Genomic DNA, 21,568 nt, shown 5'->3' with positions numbered 1-21,568 from the left:
TGGGATACAGAGTACAAAACTGTAACACGGTGAATTGTTGTCAGTTGTTGGAGCTTCCAGGCCTTTATCTTCGCTGGGGTATGCCCAGGCGGGGAGGCTGAGAACTGGTCTATAGGGTGATCGGGCCTATAGAGTTTGCCAGTCGTCGTCTCTGCTGTTTTCTGCCTCTTTGCCTCTTTATACATGTTGGTTGGACTGCCTCTGTGACACTAACTATGATATAAGCTGAGCATACAGTGATAGGATAATTTCTTTTACACAGTTCTTTTACAGTAATTGCTAGGCAGACTTTCTACATAAGTTTCATTTCTGCAAAAATAACACTTCTAGATAAGAAATAAAATCTACAAAATACGCATGTGTAGCTTAATGCCAACAGAAAAATACAAAGCGCTCATTTAGCTTACTAGTTAAGACTTCAATGTTACATAAATGTGAGGGTGCCGCGCAGCAGTTATACAGAAGAGAGAGAGAAAAAAAAAAACCAGTTACATGCCCTTGTGCCGTGGGGCAGTAGAACATTTATGTAATGGTTTCATTTAAAAATGGGTTGATGGTAAATAACTGTTTTCCTTCGTTGGGTTTGCTAGAAGGTTCAATGTTATTTTCATAAACAAATGGTAAGTGAGTATATACAAAGGTAGAGAGTGTAGTTATGTTAGAAATGCACAGTAAATGGAGTATTGTTAGAATGTTGTTAGAAATGGAGTCTTGTTAGAACTACACAGCTTGCATCTCGTACCTGATAAGAAAAAAAACACTGCCAAGGACTTTTTTTTCCTTGGCCAGCCTTGCTAGTTTTTCTTATGCTAAATCACTCCCTCCCCCACACTCTTTCGGCCTCCCCCTGGGGTTTGAGGCGTGAGTCGGGATATTCGGGAAGTTAAAGGCTCCTGTGCAAATTTTTAGTTTCTGAGGACACCAGAAACATACTCCGGCATTTTGATTGAGATCTCTGGGGTATCTGAGTGAGTATACAAATTCCCTTGCCCAATTTGGTCTGGATCCAGGAATAAAGGCGCGTTCTATTTGGTTTAATACTGGGAAACTTTCGGCCTGGTATATAAGAGCCGTCTGTAACCAGAATCTTTTGGTATTTGGTGTGCATTGGGCGCACTCTTGTGGGCAATGGGTGCGGGTCGCTCCCGTGTAGAAAACTCTGATACGCCCTTAAGATGTATGTTATGGAACTTTAGTAAATTTGCAAAGCAGGCAGATTATGGAGTGAAGATGAAAAAGGGTGATTTAATTAAGTTTTGTCAACTCGAGTGGCCAACACTTGGGGTCCACTGGACCCTAAAAGGATCCTTTGTAGTAAAAGAAGTGATAGCTATCCATGAAATAGTTATGCAGAACGGATATTGGAATCAATTTCCTTATATTGATTGTTGGTTGTGGGTGGTTCAAAATCAGCCACCTTGGATTAAGAAATGCTTAGTAAAGTCTCATGTGATGGTTGTTAAAGGAAAGACTCGAGGAGGACCGCCTGTACTCCCTGAGTCTAATGAGGGGGGGAATTCTGAACTGACTGAGTATCGGACCCGCTCTCTGGTCACCCTGTCAGGTAGCGAGGATGAATCAGACAACTCCTCGGGATCCAGTCCCTCTGCACCACCGCTCCCTCCCTCAGGGAGACTACCACCGGCGTATCAAAACATACATAATGATTCAGAGCGTGAGCCTCAGCCAAGTGCCCCATCTGAATCAGGGAATAAGGGCTATTATTTGCGCAAGACTGTAGAATCACAGCCGGGGCTGAACTGCCCGAAGCGAGAGGTTATCGGAGAGGGGGGCAATGCAACTTTTGTCTACACCCCATTTAGTACTTCAGATTTATTTAACTGGAAGAATCAGAGCCCCTCTTTTCGTGAAGACCCTGAAAAGATGAGGGACCTGTTTCGAACTATTGGGCAAACCCATCAACCCACTTGGGCTGATGTCCAGATGATGCTCCAAACCCTCCTGACCCCGGCGGAAAGGAGATTAGTGTTGGGGACGGCAGAGCGCATTGCAGCAGCCAGGATAGAAGCAGAGGGAGCTGCTGGTCGTACCTTGCGTGATACCTGCCCTGTTGAGGAACCGAGATGGGATAATCATACTGCAGAAGGAAGAGAGCTGAGTGCACGGTATCTGGGGATTATAGTGGAAGCAATGGGGAAGGCAGTGCCTCGGGTTACTAATCTGTCTAAGTTGTATGAGGTGAGACAGGGAAGAGAAGAGGATCCCTCAGCTTTCCTCGGGAGGCTGTATGACGCATTCTGCAGGTTTTCGGACCTAGATCCAGAAGACCCAGATAATCAACGCATGGTAAATCTTATGTTTATTGGTCAATCCGCTGCTGATATCCGTAAGAAGTTACAAAAAAACTGAGGGAGGTGCTGGGAAACTGATTTCAGAGCTGGTGGAAATTGCATATAAGGTATATGGGAATCATGAGCAAGTGCAGGAGCGCAAGGAGGATAAAAAGGCTCAGCGACAGATGGCAGTGCTGGCAGCTGCTATAACTGGAGGTAACCCTGGAAAGGCTGGGATGCAGAAAGGGAAAGCAGAAAGAGTGGGAGTAGACGTTTGTGCTTATTGCAAAGAGAAAGGACACTGGAAGAGGGAATGCCAAAAGTTAAAGGAGAAGAGAGAGGGGGAACCAAGAGGTCACCTCATGTGGGCAGAGGAAAAGGGTGAGGACACAGAATGAAGGGGATGGGGATCTAAGACCACTACCCTTCGGGTTGGAGCCCGAGAAGATCCCATGGTAACCATTAGGGTTGGTGGCAAAAACTTTGAAGCCTTGGTGGATACTGGGGCTACATTTTCAATGAGTCCAGAAAACGCCCCCTGTGCAGTAACTAGTGAACAGCATGTACTTGTGGAAGGGATTGAGGGAACGCAATCCCGACTCCCTGTTTGTAAACCACTCCTCACCAAAGTGGGGGACCATTTGCTCGAGCACTCCTTTGTATATTCTCCAAGTTGCCCGGTTGCACTACTTGGGCGGGACCTACTCACAAAATTGCAAGTTGAGATATTTTTCAGAGACGACCAGATGGTGGTCCAGCTACCTGTCAAGCACAGCTCGAACTATCAGATGGCTCTCCTGGAGGACCGTCGCCCTGCAGTAAGTTCTGAAGATCACATGACTGGAGCAGACCCTTCGGTATGGGCTGATGGAACCCCTGCGCGAGCTAAGTCGGTCTCCCCGGTAAGGATCATACTCAAGGATGGGGAGGGGCCCGTTCGGGTAAAGCAGTATCCACTCAGCCGAGCGGCCAGAGCTGGACTCAAGCCGTTAATAGAGAAATACAAGAGGTGCGGATGGCTAGTGGAAGGGTCCTCACCCTATAACACCCCCATTCTTGGAGTGCTGAAGGCAAATGGGGTCTCATATAGACTGGTCCAAGACCTGCGAGCAGTAAATAAGAAGGTCCTTTCAGACCATCCTGTAGTCCCGAACCCACACACGATTTTGACACAAGTACCGGGGGAAGCTGAAATATTTTCAGTGCTAGATTTGAAAGATGCTTTCTTCTCCATTCCCCTTCACCAAGAGAGTCAAAAATTGTTTGCTTTTGAATGGGAGGATCCAGATACTTTCCATAAAGCCCAACTCATGTGGACAGTTCTTCCACAAGGATTTATAGCAGCCCCCCATATTTTCGGACTTGCCCTTCAGAAGGACTTGGAGGAGTGGAAGGGATCACACCCTGCAGTGACTCTCCTCCAGTATGCGGATGACCTGCTAGTTGCAAGCCCAAACTTGCAGCTCTGCGAGGAAGCCACCAGGTCACTGCTAAAGACTCTAGGGGAAAAAGGATATAAAGTCTCTAGAGAGAAAGCCCACATATGTCAGCCTCAAGTTACATTTTTGGGATATAAGCTCTCAAAAGGAGTCAGAGCCCTGAGTGCAGATCGCATACAGGCAATCCAAGGTCTAACCTCACCTAAGTCACCCAAGGAGCTGCGGGCATTCCTAGGGCTAACTGGGTTCTGTCGACTATGGATACCAGATTATGGTGGGAAGGCTAGACCACTGTATGACTCACTGACTAAGGAGAGTCTCACTAAATGGAAATGGACTAAAGAAATGCAGCATGCCTTTGATCTGCTTAAGGCAGCATTAATCCAGCCCCCTGCCCTGGCCATCCCAAATAGTAAAAAGCCATCGACTGTAGGTTCATGAGAATCAAGGGGTTGCATCACGGGTGCTGACACAGCCATCAGGCCCAACCTGGAGACCCGTGGGATATTTCATAGATTTTCATAGATTTCATAGACATTAGGGCTGGAAGGGACCTCGGGAGATCATCGAGTCCAGCCCCCTGCCCAAAGGGGAGGAAGTCAGCTGGGGTCATAGGATCACAGCAAGATAAGCATCCAATTTACTCTTGAAGGTGTTCAATGTAGGTGCTTGAACCACCTCCGCTGGCAGACTGTTCCAGACCTTGGGGGCTCGGACAGGAAATAAATTCTTCCTTATGTCCAGCCTGAAACGGTCTTGCAGGAGTTTGTGACCGTTCGACCTCGTCATCCCATGGGGCACTCTGGTGAACAGATGTTCCCCCAGATCCTGGTGGTCACCCCTGATAAACTTTTGGGGGCCATCAGATCACCCCTGAGCCTGCGCTTTTCCAGGCTAAAGAGTCCCATGACTCTCAGCCTGTCATCGTAAGATCTGTTTTCCTGATCTCTGATCATGCGCGTGGCTCTCCTCTGGACTCTCTCAAGCTTCTCCACATCCTTTTTGAATTGTGGAGCCCAAAACTGGACGCAGGACTCCAGCTGCAGCCTTACCAAGGCCGAGTACAAGTGGAGAATGACGCCCCGGGATTTGCTCGAGAAGCATCTATGGATGCACGCCAGCCTTTTGGTTGCTTTACTAGCCGCAGCATCGCATTTCAGGCTCATGTTCATCTTGTGGTCAATGATGACCCCCAAGTCTTTTTCTTCTGTAGTGCTAACCAACATAGCACTGCCGAGCCTATAAGGGTGCTGCAGGTTTTTCCTCCCAAGGTGGAGAACCTTGCATTTTTTGGTGTTAAACACCATGAGGTTCTCGTCTGCCCATTTGCTGAGCTTGTCCAGGTCAGCCTGGATCACCCGCCTATCTTCTGGCGTGGATACTTTGCCCCAAAGTTTGGTGTCATCGGCGAACTTGGCCAGTCCACTCCTGACTCCAATGTCCACATCGTTAATGAAGATGTTGAACAGTATGGGTCCCAGGACAGAGCCTTGAGGGACCCCACTGGTCACAGGGCACCACGATGACTGACTGCCATCAATCACAACCCTCTGGGTCCGACCACGGAGCCAATTTCCCAGCCAGCGGATCGTGGTGGAGCCAAAGCCACAACCGTCCAGTTTGGCCAAGAGGTGATCATGGGATACCAGATCAAAAGCTTTTTTGAAGTCAAGATATATGACATCAATCTCTTCTCCCTTGTCCAGGTGATAGGTCACCTGGTCATAGAAGGAAATGAGATTGGTCAAACAAGACCGACCCACAACAAACCCGTGCTGGCTATCCCTTAGAATGTTAGCCTGGGCCAGTCCCTCAAGGATGGCCTCCTCAATAAACTTTTCTAAGATCTTCCCCAGGATAGAAGTCAGGCTAATGGGCCTGTAGTTAGCCGGATCCACTCTCCTCCCTTTCTTGAAGATCGGCACCACATTGGCCTTCTTCCAGTCTTCGGGCACTACACCAGAGCGCCAGGAGTTTTCAAAGATCCGTGCCAGGGGCTGGGCTATGATGCTCGCCAGCACCTTGAGTACCCTGGGGTGCAGGTTGTCAGGGCCAGCTGACTTGAAGGTATCCAGGTTCTCAAGGTGTTCCTTCACGAGGTCAGCATTGATGGAGGGTAGGGGATCCCCCTCACCCAGATTTCCCTGTCCCATAGCAGGCATGGGCATCCTGTGTGACTGATGAAAGACTGACGCAAAGTACCTATTTAATAGGTTGGCTTTTTCCTGGGCATCAGTTGTCAGTTGCCCCATCTGGTTTAGCAGGGGTCCAACGTTGCCCTTGCTTTTCCTGCGGCTCCCCACATATCTGAAAAAGGACTTTTTGTTGTCCTTGATGCCTGAAGCTAGTTGGAGTTCAGTTGCAGCCTTGGCTTTCCTGGTTTGGTCCCTGCAGGACCGGACCAGCGCGGAGTAATCCTCCTTGGAGATGAATCCCATCCCATATTACTCAAAGGTTCTAGATCCAGTTGCACTCAGGTGGCCAGCCTGTCTTCGGGCTGTGGCAGCCACAGCAGTGGTTGTTGAAGAAGCCCAGAAGATAGTCATGGGTGCGGATATGGAAATACACACCCCTCATGGAGTTCCCCAGATTCTAGGGACTGAGGGAGAAAAGTTTCTTAACCCCTTCAGACAATCACGGTATGAAATATTTTTGCTCTCTAATCCAGGACTTACTTTCAAACATACTACAGCCTTAAACCCTGCAACCTTGCTGCCGGAGTCAGGGAAACCGACGCATGACTGCCTTGAGGTCCTGAATCAAACCACACAGGTGCGGCCTGATCTTGCTGGGGACCCAATTGAAGACCCAGATGCTGAATACTTCGTAGACGGCTCCAGCTCTGTCATCAATGGAAAAAGACGAACAGGATGTGCAGTGGTAACCTTGGATAAGGTAGTATGGAGGGAGTCATTGCCGAGCTCATGGTCGGCACAGGCCGCGGATCTCACTGCGCTCACCCGAGCATTACAGCTGGGGACAGACCAGCGGGTTAACATATACACTGACTCTCGCTATGCTTTTTCTACAGTCCATGCGCATGGACTATTGTGGAAAGAAAGGGGTTTCATTACAGCTTCTGGGAATAAAATTGCTAATGGCCCCCAGATTATCAAGCTACTAGAGGCACTCCATCAGCCTAAAGAGGTAGCAGTCATTCATGTGCGGGCCCATGGGAAGGCTGCTGAGGAAAAACATAAGCTTGGAAATGCAAAGGCTGATGCGGCAGCAAAGGAAGCCGCATTTATTGGGGGAGAAGTGGAGGAAGTATCCAGACAGGCCTTGTCCCATGCCATATGGCCATACGTCCAGGATTTAGTCCCGCAGTATTCCCCTGAAGAAGATAAATTTGCACAGAAAGCTTGTGCAAAAAAGAACTCCCAGGGCTGGTGGATAGTACCGGGAGGAAAGGTTATGATACCTAGGAAATTGCTTCGGGAGGTGCTGCAACAGCTCCATGCAAGAACCCATATGGGAGGCTTGGCTATGGGTGATCTAGTGATCCGCCAAGCAGTAGCTCCAGGGCTATATGTAGAAGCTCAGTGCATTGCTACCAAGTGCATTGCTACCAAGTGCATCACATGCCAGAGAGTATAACCTTGAAGGAAACCCCCTGTGACAATGGGAGGTAGACCCTGGGCAGCGTTCCCTGGACAAGCATGGCAGATTGATTTTGCCGAGCTCCCATGGTCTGGACATCATAGGTTTTTACTTGTCATGGTAGACCAGCTCTCCGGTTGGGGCGAGGCCTGGCCCACCAGGACTGCCACTGTGGCTACAGTAGTGAAGTATTTGTTGCAGGAGATCATTCCCCGGTATTCCCTGCCTGAATCCATCGAGTCGGATCAAGGACAACACTTTGTGGGAAAAGTAGTTCAAGAAGTCGCACAAGCCCTTAAGATCACTTGGAAACGACACACACCATGGAGACCACAGAGTTCAGGACAAGTGGAACGCATGAATAGGACCTTAAAGACTCTACTCACCAAAATCTGTATTGAAACACGCCTTAAGTGGCCTCGAGCATTGCCGCTAGCTCTTACTTGCATTCGAAACACTCCCCGATGGGGCCTCAAATTAACCCCATATGAAATTATGTTTGGCAAGCCCCCTCGAGTCTTACCCCCTAGGATGCAAGAAAATGTAACTTTTGAATTAGGTAATAGTGAGCTTCATATGTATGTTATTGCTTTGCAGTCTGTCTTGTCTTCTCTTCACAGGTATGCAGCCTCCTTTCAGCGTCTGCCTTTAGACGTACCGGTACATGACTTCTCCCCGGGAGACTGGGTCTTGGTGCAGCGGTGGAAAAAGGAACCTTTGACTGAGAGGTGGAGTGGCCCTTTCCAGGTACTTCTAACAACCCACACCGCTGTAAAGATTGCTGGCCATGACCGTTGGATACACCATACCCGTGTGAAACGACATCCACAAGCGTCAGAGGACAACAACTCCCAAGACGAACTCACTCTGGAAGCTGAGTCGTCTTCAGAACAAGAAGCCAGCAAGTGGAGCTGTGAACCTACTGGTGATCTCCAAGTGCGCCTGAGACGGCTTAATCAAAGTTCAGAAAATTAGACAAGAAAGTAAAAAGGGAAAAGTTTAGGCTGTATTTGATCTCAAGAAAGGGAAAACATGGTGGGAATCTTAATATGCCTTGTTGTTATCTGTATAGTGAGAGAAGCAGGATTGAGCAGCCTTAGCCGCTGGCCTATACCCCCGCTTCCCCCAATTGCTCCCCCAGGGACAAATTTGTATGTTGACATGATGGAAAGAATTGCAGGTACTTTCAATCTTACCAACTGCTGGGCCTGTGGGGGGCTCCGAGAGGCCGGAGAACAGTGGCCTTGGAGGGCTTTTCCTTTGGCCCCAGAATGGTTGGTAAGTGATAAGGCGGATGTTAAGGGTACTGGTCAAGAATGGGATGAGAACCGCAGCTGGGATCTTTCCCAAGTGGCATTAGGAGCGTACTGTATTAGCAATAATGGTACAGGGAGGAGTTTGGGACATAGCCAGTGTACATGGACATTAAAATGGGTCCGAACATGCACTACCTGTTATGCCCTTAATTGCAGCAGGTATGCAGGTCAATGGAACTCTACTGCTGTTAAGCTCCCAAACTCCACATGGATGAAATGTAACCCATCCACTCCACAATTATCCCCATATGATGAAGACACCTGCTTCCAGAAGTTCAGAAGGGCAAGAGTATCACGTTTCGATCCTAACATTACAAAATGTCAGGCATATAATGAGACCCGAAGTGAACGATTCATACCCTACTTCTATAATTGGCAATGGGCACACCCGAATGGCATGACTGCATGGTTTGATAGATATTGGAGTGCCTTATATGACACAGATGAAGTAACCGAGTGCGAGCATAGGGATAAAGATGGCGTATGGAGATGTCAGTTTAAACTGAGTAACTATTACACCGGCCCTTTAGGGCATCAGGGCTACAAATACTATCCCCTTCTTTTCTGGTGGAACCGTGTCCCCCTGGCCTTGGGAGGGGAGAACAGGGCCTTAAAAGGACATTATTGGATTTGCGGAAGACGAGCCTATACGGTACTGCCACAAAGGTGGACAGGAACCTGCTATATTGGGGTAATTGTACCAGCTTTCTTTTTGCTGCCATCTGAGGTTGGAAATGAGTTGGGAGTCTCTTTGTATGATGATTTGGAAAAGGGCCAAGAGAAGTATTGATGTAAGTTTGACATGGGGTGGCTCCCAAAAGTGGAAGGAGGATGAGTGGTCCCCTCAAAGGATTATTGAGTATTATGGACCAGCTACATGGGCTAATGATGGGAGTTGGGGATACCGGACACCAATATATATGCTAAATAGAATCATCAGGTTGCAGGCAGTCTTGGAAATAATTACTAACCAAACTGCCACTGCTCTCGAGTTACTGGCCCAACAGAGTTCCCAGATGAGAGAAGCCATATATCAAAATCGAATGGCCTTAGACTATTTACTCACAGAGGATGGTGGAGTCTGCGGAAAGTTCAACCTTTCTAATTGTTGTCTCCAAATAGATGATAACGGAAAAGCAGTCTTAGAGATTGCCAAAGGGATCAGGAAAATAGCCCATGTACCAATACAAACGTGGGAAAACACATGGGGTAAAGACTGGTGGTCTAATTTACTTGGAGGACCCTGGTGGAGAAAAGTAGGGTTTGTGCTTTTGTGTGCTCTGACTGGTTTGATTTTTATCCCTTTCCTTATTCCCTGTTTCACTAGATTGATAACCACCACAGTTGAAGGGATGCAAGTTGCAGCAGTCCCCCTCAAAGCGCAGACTGTAGCAAAAGTCATTGTCCTCAGAAAAATTCCTCATAATTATCTTGATCTGCCTAAATGAAAATGGGGAGCAGAAAGCATCTTGAGGGGGGAATATTGTTAGAAATGCACAGTAAATGGATTATTGTTAGAATATTGTGAGAAATGGAGTGTTGTTAGAAATGCACAGTTTGCATCTTGTACCTGATAAGAAAAAAACACTGCCAAGGACTATTTTTTTCCTTGGCCAGCCTTGCTAGTTTTTCTTATGCTAAATCACTCTCTCTCCCCCACTCTCTCCTCCACACTCCTCCTGGTTTTCACATGCAGATTACAGAAGCTGGAATTCAACTGACTGTGTCCTTGAAAGGGGTGGGGATTTAAACTCTTGGTGACCTAAAGAACTTTCTGAGCATGCACAATTAGCTGATGCATATTCACCTATCCACCCTGCATACTTAAGTAGTTAATTATAATATACATGCGATGGATGAAGTGACGTAGTCACATATAAGTTTGTATGAAACGGAAATGAGCTGTAAGAGTTCCTGTTTCTGCACACGTGCCCAGGAGGGAAGGGATAAAATGCCAGCTGAGAATTTCCTCAGGGGTGCGGAGTAATCTGAGTTCTTTGACTCTGCTCCGACCCTATTTGCAAATACACCTTTTGTGCTGCTAATAAGTGTGTGTCTGAGTTTCTTCGCATGCCTCCCGAGAAATGTACAGCAATATTTTGCAACACCGGGATGGGGCCAGGGGCCATGCAGGTCCGCGGCCGCGGCCCCAGCCCCAGCCCCATCCCAGTGCTGCTGACGGCCCTGGCCTTGTGCTGGCACTATGCCGGGGCCCGCAGCAGCAATGGTGCTAGCTGGGGCCAGGCCAGCAGCACCACGTGCCCGGGCCTGCAGCAGTGGCGGTGCCAGCTGGGGCCTGCTGGCCAGCAGTACAGGGTTGGGGTCAGGGCCATCAGGGTGGGGACAGTCTCTGGCCTGGGGCCAGGGCCGGGACTGGGCTAGGGCTGGGGCCAGGGGCTCTTACCTGGGTGGGGCCTGTGGCCTGGTGATGGGGTCCAGTGGTGGCAAGTCTATTGTAGGGTTCAGCAGTGGCACAAGGCTGTTCCCAGGCAGCCACGTGCTGTTCAATCTGAGCGCACCTCTTCCTGCCCCAAGGGATGGGGAGCAGCCCATGTGTCGATAAAAACAATGCCGTGTGCCATGTTGGGCATGTATGCCATAGGTTACCGACCCCTGCCCTACAGCCTTCTGCTAGGACCTGTTCTTGGGTATGTCTGAAGACCTGGGACGTGTGAACCTTTTATCAAGAGAGGTATAAAAGAAGCGTGATTTGTGCAATCTCCTGACATTTGAGGCAGTTCTTCACTTTAGATAGTCTAGCCCATGTCATTCAGAAACATTGTCACACAGCTATTGTACTGGAAATTCTTGAAAGTGTTGGGTGGTCACTGCAGGCAAGAAAGCAATAAATCACTAGAAGGCTTCAATGAGACACATTTCCTTTATATATGCGAGAAAAAATAAATCCTTTCTGAGAAGTTTCATAGTCCCTCCGGTGGGGGGCAGGGGAGAGCGGGATGGGGGTGCCCGAGTGTGTTTTTAGGCACAGGCCAGAGAGGTTGAATAGTCCATGTGCTGGATGGGAAGTTGTGGAATGGAATGGAAACAATTTTTTCACACAATGATGTTGGCAGGCTGCTCCCATCCATGACTTTGGAAGCTCTCTCTCATGTATGGGTCATGTATGGTTTGGTCTAGACTGTTCAAGCACACAGGCTATTGTTTTTGCAATGTGGTAAGATTTCAGCTCTTTTCAAACAAAGCAGTTGCAGGGAGCACATGGTTTCTGTAGCTATGATGCCAGTCGTTTCATGCTAATCTAGAAGAGTGACTTTTGCAGACATTTGAGCAAGAGGTCACTCAAGAGGCCAAAATCTTTGTGTGTTCTGCTTGCTAAAGACAATGTCTTCCTCAAATCCTGAGGGACTAAGGAAAAAGCAGAGGTTAATCTTGAAGGCTGTCAAACATTCACATCACAGATGTATGGTTCTACTGATGGGCTTCAGCAGCTTGATGTACCTGTGGTTTGGTCTTTTAAACTTCCTCAAGAACCAACTTTGCAGCTTTGCCATGAAGAGGATGCTGTTAACTGAAGTGGGGAAGCTGCTCTCGCATTGCAACAAACAAAAAGCATGGTTGCCAAAGACTATAGTTGCTTCCTGGCCATATATGAATGGCAAGCATCATGAGATATGGGCGCATGAAAGCGGCGTGGAGTGCCGGGAAAGAAGAGTCATGTCAACATGCAATGATGACCAGTGGCTGGAAACGTTCAGAATGAGCAAAGAGATGTTCTTCCACATCATTAGCTTGCTGAAAAGGCACATCCAGTATCAGAGGACTCTCATGTGGAGGACCATCAGTGAAGAGAAGCGTGTTGCCATGGCCATCATGAAACTGGCCACTCCAACAAGCCTGCACCATGTGGCACATCAGTTTGGCAGGGCTCCCTGCACTGCTGGGAGGGCGATCAATGAGGCTTGCCACCTACTGCAGGAGCTGGCAGCAAAGAAATTCATACGCCTAAGTAATCCCTGCGAGGCGGTTGGAGGATACCGCAAAATAGGCTTCCCTAAGTGTGTGGGAGCACTTGACAGCATGCGCATTCCCATCCTAAACTGGTCCCAGGACAAGAGTTCATTCCTAAACTGAAAGGGGTTTCCCTCTGTGATTCTGCAAGCTGTCATGGCCCACAGAGGCAGATTTACAAACTTTTACATGGGATGGGCAGGGAAGTGTACACGATGCTCATGGGTTTCGAAACTCACCGCTGCCTGAGATGATGGACAAGGGCCAATATGCCCCAGGACTGGAGCAGGCTGTCTTCTGGGGTGTTTCAGTGCCCTCCCTGATACTAGCTAACTCAGCCTACCCAGTCCTGCCCTGGCTCATGAAGCCATATGTGGGGCAAGCGAGTGACCCCCAGAAATTGCTGTTCAACAAGCAGCTAAGCAAGTGCTGCATGAGCGTAGAGTGTGCATTTGGGCACTTGAAAGCCCTTGGGAAATCACCCAACTGCAGGCTAGAAGTTGATTTTGGTAGCATTACCCCTTCCATGGTGGGAGCATAATATCTGTGAAACTAGGGGGGAGGTCTTCAGTGACTCTTGGAGAGAACAGTTAAGAGAACTGACAAAAACCATGACCCTGAACAGCCGAGAAGTAGCTGAGTGTGGGGGGCTAGAGATGGAGGCAAATAGCAGGAGGGGTGCTTGCTGTGATCAGAAATTGTCTGGTGGCACCAGACTGTCTGGTGGCACCTGTGTGCCACTCTGCAGGGGAATGTGCTCTGTAATTGTGTGACTTGGTCCCTGTTATCATCAATGTTCCATTTCGTATTCCTTTCTCATTGAATAAAGTCTGTCTTATAAAAAAAATCATCTTGTATAATGGGTTCATAATGGGGTCTCAGGGAGGTCTCTGTATGGGATGCAGGATGGTGGAGGGGGGGCAATGGGTCGGAGGTGGGGAGATGGGTTTGGTTTCTTTGTGGTGGTAGATGACTTGAGAAGACAAGCAGGTCTAAAACTGGTTTGGGGACATGACTGCGAACTATAATAGGATTCACATGCAAATAGACTAAATGATTCAACAGTAGCCTGGCCTGTTTCCTTCCTTTCACCCAACCACACCATAACCACCGCCCCCTTCCCCCACGGCGCAGCCTCTCGATTCTGGCCACTGCGTATGTGGTGATTGGCAGGGGAGGGGGAAATTCATTGGTCCTTGGCAGTTTTTTCTTTCTTCACCTCGGTGGGGGTATTAGGTCATGCTGGCCATTAGTGTTGAATGCTGGGGGGAGGGGGATTTGGAGTAGGCTGATGCAGCCCCCCCAACACTGCTTTGGGGGCAGCTGTCCTGGGCAAGGGGATCCCCGGTAACCAAGGGATCTGATGATCCTCGATAACGACCACCGTCCAGCCTCTGCAAATATTCCTCATGGTCTGACATGATACAAATGAGAGAAGACACAGGATACTTTCTGTTTTACATAGAAATTTATGTAGTGCTGTTTCCATTGAGGCTTTAGATAAAGTGTGTAGGAAGAGAATAGATTAAGGTGTGAGTCCTTCTTCGACCTCTATTTGAGAAGTAAGGTACAACTGCAGCCTAAGAAGGAGGGGGCAAGCAAGCTGATCTTCCGGGTGGGAGAGAGAGACAAGTGAAAGCTGGTTGAAAAACTTTGTTATTTGTGAAGAGAATAACATTATATCACAAAGTTTACTTTCAAAACTGTTCAAACCTGTATGTAGTCTTGGTCTACAGAAGAAAAGCCCCCTGCTGTGGACTTTAATAGCCACTGGCTCTTAATCATGCAACATTCACCCCGGTATGATCCCTCTTCCCAACTGTGCCTACTAAGTAGTTATAATTATCCCTGCTCTGTCCTGATTTGGCTCTCCCCCACACTCACAACTTTATAGCACCGAAGGAAGAGGGCTGTTCCTTGCCCTGTTACAGACAGGATGGAGGGGCCTCGGGTTGCCCAGGAAATGCATGCTCCAACTCATGGCTGGGTTGGTTCTAGGACATCCCTGAGCTTGTCATCACTTGGGGCCAATTAGGACACTCCCTGGCAGGCTGAGCTTGTAGGACTAGTTCAGGTGCCTGTGGTGTCCTGTGGAGGTGTTGGAGGGAAGCAGGTGGGGCTGAGTCAGGTTCACGGAAACCTGGAGTGCAGCTTCCACTATTGTCATTGGTGTTGTTAGTGCTCGGGATCACATCTTTGGGACTGGGAAGAAGAAGCTTTCTGTCCTGCTGTGGGGTGATGCCTTTCTGACCAGTAACTTGTCTGACTGGTGCCTGTGGTGTGCCAAGCACTCCGTTTTCCTAGGGCAGTATTTCCCAAGCCGTGTGTGTTCACAGCCCAGAGTAGCAAAGTCAGGCTCTCCTGTGCTTCCATAACTGCAGCTGGTGCTTCCCTCACCCCACCGCTGCCACGGTCCTTTGGGCAGCAAGAGCCAGTTGAGGGAAGTGGTGTCAATGAGCAATAAAAGGTCAGTGAAACCCTGACAGAGGCCATGAAATCCAGTTGGTTCACAGGTGCCCCTTCAAGTCACCTTTGACACTTTCCCCCTGGGCTTACCCTACAGCTCTGGACAGGCTGTCCTTGGCTTCCTGTCACTGAGTGCTAGCAGAGGCAGTCCCTGGAGCCCTGCCTGGAGGGCTCTCAGCTGGCTTTGGAGGACAGCAGCTACTGGGAGTGTGAGCTTGTGAATGTGTTGAACATGAAGGTGAGGACCTATGGGTCCTTCCTGTTGAATCTGCTAGTGGCAATCCAGGGCTCATGTCCCTGCATAGTCACAATACTGTCTCTTGTGGCCAGCCCGGCAGCTCTTCCCATACTTGTGGCTGGAGTTGCTTATTTTCGAATGTCCTTGAATAGCATGAGGGTGGGTGGGAGCCTGAGAGCAGAGCACTTGGGGCATTGCAGCAGCCTTTTCTCTGGAGGAGGGGACCTGTAATTTCTGGCAGAAATCAGATAAAGGGTGGCATTATCTCCTCTGCTAAGAGATGGCCAGACCTGAGGGAGTCTGTGGCGGGCCAGTAGGGGGCGCTCCTGTGTTGAGCCGCCCACCTCCCTGCGCCCGACCACCTTCCAGGCTCCGAATGCCTCCCTAGGGGCGCCTTATGCTTGGCCGACCCCTCTCCCGGAGCACACTCGCTAGTCTGGGGGTAACGTGCTGCCACCACCCCGAGAAGGGACTGTCTCGGCCCTGTGTCCTTGGGGAAACACAGGCCTAATAGTCCGAAGGGTACTCGACCCGGTACAGGCACTTGGGGCGCTTCCCCAAGTCAGGGGGCAAAAAGCAAAGTCTCCCTTAGTCCGCAGACCTAAGGGGTCTCTCTGGCGTAATTTAGACCCACCCCTCAATAAGTCTCCCACACCGGTCAAAAAGGAGAACTTTATTGATTACAGGGGGTAGGGGAAACTAGGGTACAGGATTGAGCAATATCTTAGAAATCCTAAAGAGCAAACAGTGTGGCTGAGGTAGCCTTTTGATCACCCATCTGCGTTACTGCCAGCTAGATATCTAATCCGACTGAGTAGCTTGCTCACACGCGTCTTCCAGAGCTCTCCCGTTTCCCCTCTGGAGTCTGGGGGTGAGAGAGAGCTCAGTCCCGATGGCAAGGCTCCTCTGTCTCCCCTGCTTTGCTGCTGCTTCACCTCATGGCCGAAGAGAGAGAGCCTCCTCCCCCCTCAACCTGTATAGTTCCTGTGACCTCATTCACCTGGTCCAGTGGAGGTCAGCCCCAGTTGGCTGTCAGCCAACCAATTTGAAATACATCACCTGTTACCAGGCAGATTCCAGCCCACCAGGTAGAAACCCCCCACCCAGGTCATTGATGCAAGTCGCGTAGGCAGGGGGAGCAGGTTCCCCCTCCCTCAGGACTGCAGCCAGCTCAGGTTACCTAAAGAGACCGGCCAGGGTGCGGTCCCCTGTTCTGGGCCCATCCTAATCAAATGGTTGCTGCTCAGAGATTTTAGTCACAGTGTCACAGGGCAGAGATTTTGGGGAGAAACAAGGTGGCTTTCTGCCACAGAGTCCAGTGGAGCTGAGGCACTTGGCACTGAAGACAAGCCCCTTGGGTCTGTCTCCACTTGTTCTAGGTGGGCAGACAACAGAGAGGGGTTTGGGGATGAGGGACTCCTCTGAAGTTGTGAGTGAGAGCTCTCCACTGCTTGACATACAAAGATGCTACTATGGGATGGTGGAGCACCTCTGAGCCTGAGGTGAGGGCAGCAAAAACACTGGGGCTTTTTGGACCCTGGAGAGCCCCCACAGATTGATGTGCCCAGAGCCCAAGGGCTGAGCTGGGAGCTGTGACACAGGAGAGCACTGCCCTGTGAGCCAGGGAAGTTGTCCTGGTGCTCAGAACCCCTCCCCATGCCCCCAAACCCACCAGAACCTGGTTTAAGGAGTCTTGGATGAGCTGCTTCTTTTAGTTGTTGCTGCTCTTTGAATCACCGAGCCATGTACCAGGTCCCATCCTGCTGCTTCAGGCAGTGTCACTCCATCCTTCTTGAAGGACTAGAGCGAGTGGGTTTTCTCTGCACATTCAGGAGACGCCAAGACAGAGACAGCTCCAGGAATTTCTGAGGGTTGGGGTCCCCATCTATTCCTGCACCAATCATGGGGGCCCAGGGAAAGCTGTATCACTGGTTACCCAGTGATGGTGCTACTGGGGGAGTAAGGACTACACTGCACACTCTCCTCTTACCTTCCCAAGCAAAGGCCAGGGTGAACCCTGAGCTGGGGGAGACGCTTGAGCAGCTGGGAGAAGGCAGACAGCTGACTCCCTGCTGTAGTATAAGTCTCCACCTGCACCTGGCACCCGTTCCCCAGCTCCCTGCTTCTGGTACCTGACACTGCAGGCTAGTGTCCCTCTGAGTGCTGGCATGAAGGGTGGAGAAAGGGACATGGGGCTTTTCCCATCTTTTAAGGCACCGGCTCCATTCTGGCTCTAGTGACCAAGCCCAGCTTGCCCTGAGCCCCTCTCTTTGTGCACAGAGCAGCTCAGTGCTCCCATCACACTCCTGTCTTCCCTGAATGCAACATTGAGTTGCTTCCTCCATGTGAAGCTGGAAGGGTGAGCACTGAGATACAGAGGGTCCAGACATGGAGAGGCCTCCACAGGCTGGGCACTTGTGTGGGACTTTGGTGCCTGGGCCCAGGGTCCTGATCTGCCCCTGAGGAAGATACTGGGATGCTTTGGGCCTCTGCTCCCATCTGGGACTGGGGTGAAGGGCTCTGCCTAGCTTCATGGGGTGTGTGGAGAAGTGCAGGATGGGTGGGGAGAGCCTCTGGGACCATCAGCACTTTTGGAGAATGTAGTTGTTTGCCAAAGGACCAGCCGAGGACCCCATGGAGTCTGAGCCGGGGAGACTGGCCCCCTCTCTGGCTGAGTCCCTGTGGGGCAGGGCTTATCTCTGGGTACAGGTAAAGGCTTTACTAGTCCTCATTTGGGTCTGAACCCAAACTTTCCTCCTGGAATTAATTCACCACCTGTACCTGAGAGATCCCCAACACCCCCATGTGCAGATCCATCCATTCAGTGTCCCAGGTGTTGGGTGGGCTCTCTGCTGTGGGGAGGGCTGCACCCTGGACTTCCCCCAGATCCATGTCAATTCAGCAACCATGCAAGCTGCCATGGGTCCAGGGCAGATGCTGGCAGAGCCCTGCAGCCTATTCCCAGGTTTTGACTGCTGCAGGAGGGAGAAATGTGTGGTGGAGCCCTGCTGAGCCTGGCTCTGCCTGAGACAGATGCTGCTGCTCAGACCTGATGCTGACTGGGCCCTGAGGCTGCGGCTCCCCAATCCTTGAGGCTGGCACAGCGTCCTGGAAGAGATCATGCTCAGAGCTTGGCAGAGAGGTTCTCAGTTTGGGGGGAACTGCTGGCTTCTCAGCTCTGTCTCCTGAGCAGTGATGGGGACAAGTGAGAGCCTGGAGACTGGGAGGTGCTGGGCTGGGGCTCTGCTGGTGACAGTGATGTTCCGAGAACCCGCATGGCTCATTGCATGCGGTATCCAGGTGAGCAGAGACCTGTAACCCCCAGGCAGCTCCTGGCTGGGCAGGGGTTAGGGGGTAGTTCCCCACAGGCTGTGGTCTGGGGAGGCACCAGAGGGGCAGGAGCTGATGTGAGGCCTGCAGGTTCTCACTGGTGGAGCAGAGGCAGGGGACAGATGGTTGGGGGAAGAAGGGTCTTCCATGGGTTGAGCAGGAGGTGGACATGGGCAGCAGGCTCACAATGGTGCTGCAGGGGCAGGAGCAAGGAGGCAGGAGTATCTACAGGGGAACATCTGTTCACTAGGGCACCCCAAGGGATGGCAGGGTCAAACAGTCACAAACGCCTCCAAGACTGATTCAGGCTGGACATAAGGAAGAACTTCTTCACTGTCCGAGCCCCCAAGGTCTGGAACGATCTGCCGCTGGAGGTGGTTCAAGCACCTACACTGAACACCTTCAAGAGACATTTGGATGTTTGTCTTGCTGGGATCCTATGACCCCTCCTGACTTCCTGCCCTTCGGGTGGGGGGCTGGACTCGATGATCTTCCAAGGTCCCTTCCAGTCCCTAATATCTATGAAATCTATGAAAAGCTATGTTTGGGTCATGGGGGGCACAGTGGTGCTGTGGGAGTAGAAGCTGGAAAGTAGCATGATGGTCATGGTGGGGCCATGCTGGGGGCAGTGCAGGGGGGAAGCTCTGCAGTCCCTGCGGTGCAGGGGAAGGCACTGGACAGGGCTGCTAAGCCAATCCCATTAACTTCTTACTGACCATCTCTGTGGATGAGTCCCTGACCTACACTTGCTTTGTCCCCCCTCCCCCCACTTCAGAGCATTTCATGGTACAGGGCAAGCAAGAGTGTCACTACACCAATGGCTCCCAGCGGGTGAGGTATCTGGACCGGGAGATCTGGAACCAGGAGCAGTTCATTCACTTCGACAGTGATGAGGGCACGTGAGTGGCCAACACAGAGCTGGGGGAGACTTCTGCCAGGTCCTGGAACAGCCAGAAGGCCGTACTGGAGTACAGACGGGGCTTAGTGAACACACTCTGCCGACACGACTACCTGGCGATGGTACCTTCTTCAGTGGCCAGAACAGGTGCGTCCCTGGAGTCTGGGCTGTTGTAGCCCCCGCAGTGTTTGGTGGTGGTGAGGACAAGTAACTGCAGGGGAGACTTTCCCATGTCCTCCTCCCCACTTCCATCCCCACTAGTGGGCAGAGACAGCTGCCTCCACGCATGCACAGGGCAGAGGCAGAGCTGCTCCCACAGGAGGAAGGGCAGAGGAAGGGGGCTCATTTGACATGGGGAGGGCCAAAGGAATCACATGGGTCCAGTGAAAGGAGGTAGTTTGGCGGGTTCAGGAGTGGTGGGGGGAGGTGGACAGAAGGTGGCACTGGGCTGGAGTCAGAAGCACCAATTTAAGGGAAGCAGGAAGAAGATGGCTGCAGGGCAGGGGATATGGGGGTTGCACTGCCACACCACAGCGGGCAGGGACACTCCCTGGGGCGGGAGGCAGTTAGGGGCAGTTGGGTGATACTGGTGGTTTCAGACGTGGTCCAGGAGCACCAGGACCCACTGGGACTGAGAGGGGAAGGCCACAGTAATGGGGGCTGTGGGGTTGTGGTGCGGAGGGGTCTTCTCTTCTCCACTCTTGCGGTTGGTGTGGTTGGAAAATGGCTGTGGGTCCTGGGGCAGGTGGGTGGCATCCGCCAGTGATTGAAATCAGGACTCCTCTCCCTAGAAATCATTGGTTGCAACCAAGTGTGCCTGAGGGCAGGGGCCCTGGGGTCACAGCCAGGAACAAGGGGACTCACAGCCCTGTGGAGCCTTTCCCTGGAGTAGAGGCAGCTCCCTGCTGTTTCGGAGGGGGCACCACAGCCGCGGGCGGGGGCCGGGTTTACTGGGACCCTAAGACAGCTTTGCCTGCCCGGATATGCTTCTGCATTTTGAGCGACTACAACTTCATTTAAGTGCTTCAGGAGATATATTGTTCTTATTTAGGGGCTTAAGGAAACACATCTCTGCAGCCAGTTTGTATTTTAAAGAAGTAATAGGATTTGAAGCTTAAATTCAGCAAATAGTTATTTTCTTGCACGCAACATGCAGCACAGAATGAGACACACATCTTGCTTTAGAAAGACAGAATCAAAAGGAAAAAAAGTCTTTCCTTGTCATAAGTACCTGAGTAGCAGTGGGGGCAGAGGGAGAGCTAAGGCTGAAGATTTTACTTTTACTTCTGCTAGGAAAGTGTCCTTACTGTATTTCTCAGTTAAGACGCTCATTACAAAGCACAACACCTGTTTTTGGGGGAAAAAAAGGTGTGTGTTAGGTGTGAGGAAACAGAGCAATGTCACAGTGGAACCAAATTACAAGATGTAAATGAACCCAAGAGTCAAGGGTGAGAGAGACTGATGAGGGTTTGGGGTTGGGGGTAGAAAACTTGCTGGGGGAGGAATCACTCTCATTCCTAGCTCATTCTCTCTATCTATTGCCCTCCCAGTGAAACCCAAGGTGAAAGTCTCTCCAACAAAATCAGGGGCCCAGGCCCACCCAGACACATTAGTTTGCTTCGTGATGGGTTTCTACCCTGGTGAGATTGAGGTCAAGTGGTTGAAGAACGGGCAGGAGCAGACGGCCGGAGTGGTGTCCACGGAGCTGATGCAGAACGGAGACTGGACCTTCCAGATCCTGGTGATGCTGGAAATGACCCCCCGGAGCAGGGATGTCTACACCTGCCAGGTGGAGCACAGCAGCCTGCTGGGATCCCTAACTGTGGCCCAGGGTAAGAGCCTGGGGGGACTGGGGTAGCTCTTGAGCCCCTCAGGAACACCACTTATTCTGTCCATACCCTAAGGAGATAGCTTGTGTCATGGGCAACTGGAGCTGCCTTAGTTGGGGCAGGGCACATGACCCCCCTGTGACAAGTCCTGCCAATCTTGCTGCCAAATTTGCTGTCTGGGGGCAGCCC

The 21,568-nt window shown here is 50.8% G+C and overlaps 2 pseudogenes across 1 annotated transcript in view; one reads left to right on the top strand and one right to left on the bottom strand.

The window, feature by feature from the left end:
• Positions 1-21,568, bottom strand: part of LOC149852950 (DLA class II histocompatibility antigen, DR-1 beta chain-like) — a 298,803-nt pseudogene that overhangs the window by 249,256 nt on the left and 27,979 nt on the right. The window lies entirely within an intron of this gene.
• The window catches only part of LOC149852951 (DLA class II histocompatibility antigen, DR-1 beta chain-like), a 26,291-nt pseudogene continuing 24,155 nt past the window's right edge, over positions 19,433-21,568 (top strand).

The sequence above is a fragment of the Crocodylus siamensis genome, chromosome 15 (assembly GCF_052110815.1).
Source record: "Crocodylus siamensis isolate JL-2025a chromosome 15, ASM5211081v1, whole genome shotgun sequence".
Lineage (NCBI taxonomy): Eukaryota > Metazoa > Chordata > Crocodylia > Crocodylidae > Crocodylus > Crocodylus siamensis.
Note: the sequence above shows the minus strand (reverse complement) of the source record. Positions and strands in the feature narration are given on the sequence as shown.